A 6,686-nucleotide genomic window follows, 5' to 3' on the forward strand; every position below is an offset into this window, starting at 1 on the left:
ATAATAACACTGGGACACATTATAAAGAATGAGGGGAATCTTTCTGAACAAAAGATTATACTGAGTATTAAGTACATTGTCTTTCTTATTGTTTAAAATTGAATGCAACAGTATTTGAAAGAACACCATGAAACTTCAGAGGTTTGTCAGCTGAATATAGAATTGATAAAGAAGGTATTATAGACTTTAACTTTTGTAAAGTAAGTATGAAAAAAAAAAAGACAGAAGAAAAGAAATTAAATGGGGGTGTGCGCATGCCTGATGGTGAAAGAAGACAGCTTCCAAGCACTAATGAAGATCCTTCACCCAGAGTCAGGGCACGCACCTCCAATCCCAGCCCTTGGGGAATGGAGAAGGGGGATCAACAGCTTCCTTGGCTACAGAGTGAATTCAAAGACAGCTTGAGCTATTTGAGACCTTGTCTCAAAAAAAAGAAAACTGAACAAAACCAAAGCTGACTCTTGTCATTGAGATAAACATTTATAGGCTGTCTGGAACAAATTTATTAGAATCCTTATTCCTCATAGTTTTACAAGTATGTGAGAAAAGGTTTTATTTTTTTCTTTCATTTTTCCTTTTTTGTTTTTCTTTTTTTTTCCTTCTTTTTTCTTCTTCTTTTTTCTTCTTCTTTTTTCTTTTCTTTTTTTTTTTCTTTCTTCTTCTTCACTTGTGACTCCAGACAGGATCCAAAGAGGAGGTGTAGTTTTCCTCTCTGGGTTTAATGGAGAGTTCCTTTACCCTTCTGTGTTAGCCTCTTAAAGTACCGCGACAACCTTAAAAGGGTGGAGAAAAGAGCAGAGAAAAGGTTTTAAAGAAATGAGAGAGCTGGGCAGTGGTGGCACACGCCTTCAATCCCAGCACTCGGGAGGCAGAGGCAGGCGAATTTCTGAGTTCGAGGTCAGCCTGGTCTACAGAGTGAGTTCCAGGACGGCCAAGGAAAAAGAAAAAAGAAATAAGAGGAAGAGAAGAGGAAGGAAAACTGAATAAATACAAATTTCAGTGAACTTAGGAGAAATTTCTTGGCTTTGTTGTTGTTTGGTTGGTTTAGTTTTTCAAGACAGGGTTTCTTTGTGTAGCCCTAGCTGTTCTGGAACTGACTATGTAGACCAGACTAGCCTCCAACTCAGAGAGATGCCCCTCCCTCCACCTCCCAAGTGCTGAGATTAAAGATGTGCGCTACCACCATTCAGAGAGAAACCAGTTGTTGTTGTTGTTTTTAATCCATCCTTTTTAAAGATTAATTTTTAATTTTAATTTTTGTATATATGTATGTATCCCCGTGTGTGGTATGTGTGCACACCATGTGGGGGAGGGTGTACATTCCTTAAAGCTAGAGTCACAGGCAGCTATGAGTCACCCAGTTTAGATAATAGGAACAGAACTTGGGTTCTCCACAAGACAGCAAATGGAACAATCTTAGCTGCTTGCTGAGCCATCGCTCCAGTCCCAAACTCCTCTAATGATCAGACGTTCTAAGGATCTGTCTGTTCTGTCCATCCACTCCCATCTGCCTCCATTGGGTCCCTCAGCATCTCAGATCTGGATTACTACAGCAGTTCCATGCCTACTTGACCGAACTAATTTTAAGCCTGCATTCTCAGCTAATCATGTCTAAATCCCTTTCTGCCTTAGAAGGCCTGTTGCTAGCAAGCCCATTCCAGCAATCCTTCAGTGAGCATGTAGTCACTGACATTGTTCTCCTGGGAAGAATGTCCTCCTTCATAACTTTGATATCATCGGGGTGTCCCATATTTCTCCTTCACTCGTCTAAATTTAACTCATTTCTAAGGTTTCCTGTCAGTCTTCAGCTTTCCATGATTAGTCTAGCTCTCTGTGATCTTTCTGTTCTGTTCTAGTTGGCTTCTGGACACCTAGGGTTTGTACCATTGGCTATCCTGTTTGTTCTATGTGGTGAGGCTGTAACTTCTTGTATGCAGAGACTACCCTTTATGCACATGGTAGTGTGCCCTGCAGTTTAATAACTTACAGACCAGTATCATCGTGGTTAAGGTCTTTATTTTCAAAAACTGGACAAAAATTTTGACGAATATTGGGCCATGTCCATTTTAGTTTCTGACTCCTGAAGACAGACTTTAGACCTGAGAATGCAAGCCACTGACTGGGCTTTCTGGAACAGAAGGAATATTTTATTCATCATGCCTGATACCTAAGGGAAATATTACCCCTAAATTCTCTATTTCTTTTGCCAGTTCTACTCTCATGAATAAACTTCCAAGCAGACAAATGATGGGAGGCAGATGCAGGACAATCTCTGAGCTGGAGGCAGCCTGGTCTACAGAGCAAGTTTCAGGACAGCCAGAGCAACACAGAGAAGTGCTGCTTCAGATAAATGAATGAATGAATGAATGAATGAATGAATGAATGAATGAATAAATAAATAAATACATCCTGGGCTTTTTGGATAGATAGATAGATAGATAGATAGATAGATAGATAGATAGATAGATAGATAGACAAATAAATCCCAAGTTTTCCAATTTCCCTGGCAAAAAGATTGAGTCCCAGATAGGGAGAAAGTATTTTTCAGATTAGAAAAATATGCTTTTGTGAGATTATAGCTCTGTGAATCTTGTCAGAGTAGACTTCCTTCAAAATATACATCATTTCTGGTTAATTGAGAAAATCAAGTTTATAAATCTCCAAAGCAGAGGAGCAGTCACCAAAGCAATGGTGACCGTGCCAAGAGGTTGCCAGAGCAACCAGTGTTTACAACTTCCTTCCCACAGCAGCAACCACCTCCACCAAAACAGAGAGCAAGCAAGCAAACCTGCCCAACAGTTCTGCTTGTCAAAGCATCTGTCCTGGCGTGGGCTACTCCAGATAGGCCACAGGCTTTAAGAGCCAGGCAGCCTCACAGACTGTGACTCACTGATCCCCGTGATTTATTAAGTCATGGTGTTAGTCAGGTTTCTGTCACCAAAGCAAGTGTCAGAGATAAGCAACTTAGGAAGCGAAAAAAATTGCTTCTGGATCCATTTGTAGAGATTTCAGTTCATGACTGGTTGGTCCTACTGTTTTGAGGGCCTGTGGCAAGGCAGTCACATATGGCTAGAATGCACACCAAATCAGAAGTATTCATGTCATCACATGAAAGGGAAAAAGGGGGAGAAAGGGAAGGGGACTCCACTCTAACAGTTCCTTTCCAGGGCATTCTAAAGGTGACCTGAAGGCTTTCGACCCTTACGTTTGCACAAGATCTCATTAGTACCTTCCGAAAGCATGGGCCTCTGGGGGTGCTATTAAGATATAAACTTTAGCAACCACACTGAGCCAGTAATCAAACCTTCTGTATCTGTTTCTCATGTGAAACGGAAGCCTAAGGAGCTAGTATACATAAAGTAACTGATTCATACCAGTTGTGTAAAAAGCAAGCTCCAAAAAAGATTACGATAATAAAACTACCTCAATCCTAGCCTATGGGATAGCGTTGTTGAACTTGTTAAAATTTGGTAAAGATTTGTTACTCAACAATTTGACCATAAATGTGTGTTCCCGTGAACTAAAAGTAATTTCTTAAAAGAAAGAGGTCTCTGGGCTTTCTTTCTGAGTAATTAAAGACAACTAGAGAAGGTTAGAGTGATGTCCTTCAGCTAGTCTTGCAAGGGGATGCTTAGGCAGGTGTAATGCAATTATGAAGACCACAGGATGAATGCCACAAACCCCAGAGAAGAGAGAAGCACCCAGAGGTGCCCACTGAACCTTCAGAAATACGTCACAACATCCTTATGAACTTCTCAGCTCTACATTTTAAAGGAGAGTTTCTGAATCTTTATAAAATTATTTATTTTACAATTGACCTCTTCCTCCCATCCCCAAGGCAGGGTTTCTTTGTGTAGCCCTGGCTGTCCTGGAACTCACTCACTCTGTATACCAGGCTAGCCAAGAATTCAGAGATACACTTGATTTTACCTCCCAAGTGCTGAGATTAAAGGCATGCATCACCACTGCCTCTTCCCCACCCCTGGCCGTGAACTCTTGATTAATACCCAAGAATGCTTTTGGTGAACACTCCCCTAAGGTAGTGAGTTGAAATAAATCATGTCTAATGCATTCTCTGGGTGATTTGGAACACCGATAGGTGTTTGTCAAATGCACTCTCACCGACATCTTCTGAATATACAAAATCAAATTGATCTATTGGTTTAGTTTCAAAATCTCCATTAAGTGTGCTATTTGCTTATTTATTATTTATTTACTTATTTACTTACTTATTTTTACATATCCAGCAACATTAGGTGTTTTTGCTCCTATACTTCAGCCACCAGGAGAGTCCAGATTCTGAATGTTATTACCAATACTTGCTTACTAGTTCTGCCACTTTTTTTTTTAACTCACGACCTCTAGGAGAGTAACAGCCTATTTCCTCCACCTCCTGGCTTTTTTTTTTTTGGGGGGGGGGGTTCGAGACAGGGTTTCTCTGTGTAGCCCTGGCTGTCCTGGAACTCACTTTGTAGACCAGGCTGGCCTCAAACTCAGAAATCTGCCTGCCTCTGCCTCCAGAGTGCTGGGATTAAAGGAGTGCACCACCCCACGTCCAGCTTGACCTCCTGGCTTTTAATCTGATGATAATAATGGTGCTGACTAAGTTTTGTCAACTTGACACAAGCCAGAGGCACCTGGCAGGCAAGAGGAAACCTCCCAGTTGAAGACTGGCTCTCATCAACTTGGCCTGTGGCCTAGTTGTAGGAGACCTTTTGTTTGCTTGTTCTAAAGAACATTTGAAAAAAACCTACTTTATATGCATGGGTGTTTTGTCTGCATGTATGTCTAACCATATGAATGTGCAGTGCCTATGGAAGCCAGAAGGGAATATTGGATATCCTGGAACTAGGGTTACAAATGGTTGTAGGCTGCCATTTGGATGTTGCTAATAAATCCTGGGTCTTCTGGAAGAAAGACCTATCTTGTTAGCCTCTGAGCCAACTCTCTAACGCCTAGAGATTGTTTTGATAGATGATTTGATGTGGGAAGGCCCAGCCCACTGTGGGTGGCACAATCCCTAGACAAGTGGGCCCGAGCTATAAAAGAAAGCTAGATGTTGCCGACCAGGATGAGGCCTGGAGGTGGCTCTTGCCCGTAGGCACTCAGGAAGTTCCACATCTCCCAGCTGTTCCATCCATTTCCGTGCACAGGAGGAGGTGGACAGTTCTGAGCCAGGATTAATGCAGCTCTCAGATCTCGTCTGAGAAGTTTCTTTGTGCAGCAAATGTTGTTCATGTTGAAACTTACAACTAGTCAAAGAGCAGAGGATTAGTGAGTGTGGAGTACCCAGCCACAAATCGGTATCATGGCCCCTCCCCAAGGCTCAGGGACCGTCTGGAGAAGGATGTAAAAGCCACAGTTTAAGAAAGGCTCAGAGCATTCCTCCATTGTTGGTGGGATTGCAAGCTTGTACAACCACTCTGGAAATCAGTCTGGCAGTTCCTCAGAAAATTGGACATAGTACTACCGGAGGATCCTGCAATACCTCTCCTGGGCATATATCCAGAAGATGTTCCAACCGGTAAGAAGGACACATGCTCCACTATGTTCATAGCAGCCTTATTTATAATAGTCAGAAGCTGGAAAGAACCCAGATGCCCGTCAACAGAGGAATGGATACAGAAATTATGGTACATTTACACAATGGAGTACTACTCAGCTATTAAAAGGAATGAATTTATGAAATTCCTAGCCAAATAGATGGACCTGGAGGGCATCATCCTGAGTGAGGTAACCCAATCACAAAAGAACTCACATGATATGTACTCACTGATAAATGGATATTAGCCCAGAAACTTAGAATACCCAAGATATAAGATACAATTTGCTAAACACATGAAACTCAAGAAGAATGAAGACCAAAGTGTAGACACTTTGCCCCTTCTTAGAATTGGGAACAAAACACCCATGGAAGGAGTTACAGAGACACAGTTTGGAGCTGAGACGAAAGGATGGACCACCTAGAGACTGCCATATCCGGGAATCCATCCCATAATCAGCCTCCAAACGCTGACACCATTGCATACACTAGCAAGGTTTTGCTGAAAGGACCCAGATATAGCTGTCTCTTTTTTTTTTTTAAAGATTTATTTATTTATTATTATATGTAAGTACACTGTAGCTGTCTTCAGACACTCCAGAAGAGGGAGTCAGATCTCGTTACGGATGGTTGTGAGCCACCATGTGGTTGCTGGGATTTGAACTCCTGACCTTCGGAAGAGCAGTCGGGTGCTCTTACCCACTGAGCCATCTCACCAGCCCCATATAGCTGTCTCTTGTGAGACTATGCCAGGGCCTAGCAAACACAGAAGTGGATGCCCACAGTCAGCTAGTGGATGGATCACAGGGCCCCCAATGGAGGAGCTAGAGAAAGCAACCAAGGAGCTAAAGGGATCTGCAACCCTATAGGTGCAACAACAATATGAACTACCCAGTACCCCCAGAGCTCGTGTCTCTAGCTGCATATGTATCAGAAGATGGTCTAGTCGGACATCAGTGGAAAGAGAGGCCCATTGGTCATGCAAACTTTATCTGCCTCAGTACAGGGGAACGCCAGGGCCAAGAAGTGGGAGTGGGTGGGGGAACTGGTTGGGGACTTTTGGGATAGCATTGAAAATGTAAATGAAGTAAATACCTAATTAAAAAAAAAAAAAAACAGATGCTCAGAGCAAAACTGTCTCCCA

General features: G+C 42.4%; 1 non-coding gene across 1 annotated transcript; it reads right to left on the minus strand.

Annotated features, from left to right (window-relative positions):
- Positions 1-665: 665 nt before the first annotated feature.
- LOC115032518 (small nucleolar RNA SNORA26) lies at positions 666-786 on the minus strand. The gene has a single exon (XR_003838174.1). It is a non-coding gene; the product is annotated as a small nucleolar RNA SNORA26 (small nucleolar RNA).
- Between the last annotated feature and the right edge of the window lie 5,900 nt (positions 787-6,686).

Source organism: Mus caroli, unplaced genomic scaffold (assembly GCF_978045245.1).
Source record: "Mus caroli unplaced genomic scaffold, Mus_caroli_1 scaffold_1, whole genome shotgun sequence".
NCBI lineage: Eukaryota > Metazoa > Chordata > Mammalia > Rodentia > Muridae > Mus > Mus caroli.